The 2036-nt window shown below is 47.3% G+C and overlaps 1 non-coding gene across 1 annotated transcript; it reads right to left on the reverse strand.

The window, feature by feature from the left end:
* Nucleotides 1-1403: 1403 nt before the first annotated feature.
* On the reverse strand, nucleotides 1404-1495 carry LOC135268829 (small nucleolar RNA SNORD116). Its single transcript, XR_010337164.1, has one exon. It is a non-coding gene; the product is annotated as a small nucleolar RNA SNORD116 (small nucleolar RNA).
* Between the last annotated feature and the right edge of the window lie 541 nt (nucleotides 1496-2036).

Here is a 2036-nt window from a genome sequence, read left to right on the forward strand (position 1 = left end):
GCCACCTTGCAGGCTGCAACCCTTTATGAGTAATAAAGCTCCCCTTTCCAAATGTAAGAGCCTTGTCACTCTTCAGTTGACAGGACCAAGGCACTTGGTATGCACACAGTCACCTTTATCTGAGGACCTACCACCTTTGGGGTGCTGTGCAGGAGGGGTCACTGGAGTCGTAGATGTTTACAGGTGTCCACTACCCATGGACTCCTCCCTTGTCTCCCAGTTCTAAGGGCTTGGCAATGCAACACCACTTACTCTGTTTTTTTCTCCTCATGGGTCAATGCCAAATCTCCAGTCCAGATGCTCATCTCTTTTTTTTTGCCTTCTTCAAAAGTGCTGAGCATTTCCAAACACAACCTTGGGGTGGCACGGGGATGGGGTGGGTGGATTATTTAGAGCTTTGGGGCCTTGAAATACAAAAATAACAACCCCCCCTAAAGAAAGTAAACTTCAGAACGCAAACCCTAAGGCCCTGCTATCTTTTCTATAAGAAAAGAAAAAGGGAAAATTGCCTTTTTTCCTTCTTTTTCAAAAACGTATCTACAAAAGCAACACAATGAAGACCCCAAGTGATTATTTGTTTTTATGTGATAACGTGAGAATAAAATGACGAGAACAGAGCAGTAAAGGAAGGAGGGCTATAAAATGGTTACGTCAGAAACCTGAGTAAAAACTCAGTTGTTTTTTTTAACTAAAGTACAGACTTCTAACAGCTCAGCAGCTAAAATGATAAAGGAAACAATGGATTGCCTAGCTGTTGTCTAAAAATAGTAGGTGAACGCTTATTTGTATTGACAACCTTCGTTTGTTAACTAAGCATTTTCAGTGTAAGCTGTAATAGAACACAGGACACTCAGAAGTTGGGTAAAGCGCCGCAGCTGATTTGCAAGTAGGATGAAGATTTCTGACACCTGTAACTCAGGACTAAATTGGTTCTTTAAAAGCGGCATTCAATTAGGCTTTGTACCTGGGAGTTGCCTGTAGTGGTTTTGAGAAATTATTCATTTTTAATGAATTTTTTCACCTCAGGGGTCAACATCACATTGACAACCCCTGAGAAGCATGAGAGGCGCCCCCCTCTCTGTTGGGTCCCCCCACAAGCCACCTGGCAGCTGGCGCCGGCCTCCACTGTGGCGTTCTGCAGGTGCAGAGGCTCTAGGTCATCCTCACGGTCCAGCTGCAGCAGCAAGTCATTCAGGTTAGGGTCAGCTACTCTCACGGATGGTCCATGTGGAGCATGTCTGCTGGGATCTCTCCCGCCGCCTCAGGTCGTAGGACCCCAGCACTACAGAGGCAATTCCTCCTGCCGTGAAAGCAGCTGGCTGCAGTCAGCTGGAAGCCAGGGTGGACCAGGGCACACCCACAGAAGTGAATTTCCTGATCCTGAATCAAGGTCAGAATACTGGGGACCAGCCTCGATGAGAACGACTCGTGAGTTTTCACTTATTTTGTTCAGATTTCCTGAGGAATGGTTTTATGGGGGTGTCATCATCAATCTTGAATGAATTTCTAAAATTCATTGTTTTGGCCTGACTTCTTGTTGTAAACAATTCCTTTCTCTTTTTTACTGTGAAACCCAAGGGTTTAAACCCAGCTGGCATGTCTGGCAAGAAGTCACTATTGGCACCTGACGTCAAGTGGCAGCAGCACAGAGGTGTGGGGGTGGAAAGATCCTGAGATTCATGGTTTCGGGCAGGGTGGGGTTGGGTGGGAGTGGGGTCGGGGGAACGGCCTGTGTGTAAGTAGAGGAGGAACAAGTCCCTAAGTCCCTGCACGGCCAGAGCCAGAGCCACAGTCTGAAAAGAAGCCAACTCTGAGCCACGGATGAAGAAAAATGAGGAACCCCAGCACCCAGAGATATGTCAAACCAGGAAATGGAAATGCAAAGACAATACCTAAGCAGGGGCGGGACCTGGGGACAGAATGTGCTCAGACGTGTGGGGAGGAGCTGGCGCTATTCTCTAGAGCTGAGCAAAATCCAAGAAAGGCAGTGGGAATCTTTCACCAGCCTCTACCACGTAACCAGATCACTTCCAGGT

Source organism: Aotus nancymaae, unplaced genomic scaffold, assembly GCF_030222135.1.
Source record: "Aotus nancymaae isolate 86718 unplaced genomic scaffold, 86718_ANA_hifiasm-v0.15.2.pri h1tg000043l, whole genome shotgun sequence".
NCBI classification, from domain to species: Eukaryota; Metazoa; Chordata; class Mammalia; order Primates; family Aotidae; genus Aotus; species Aotus nancymaae.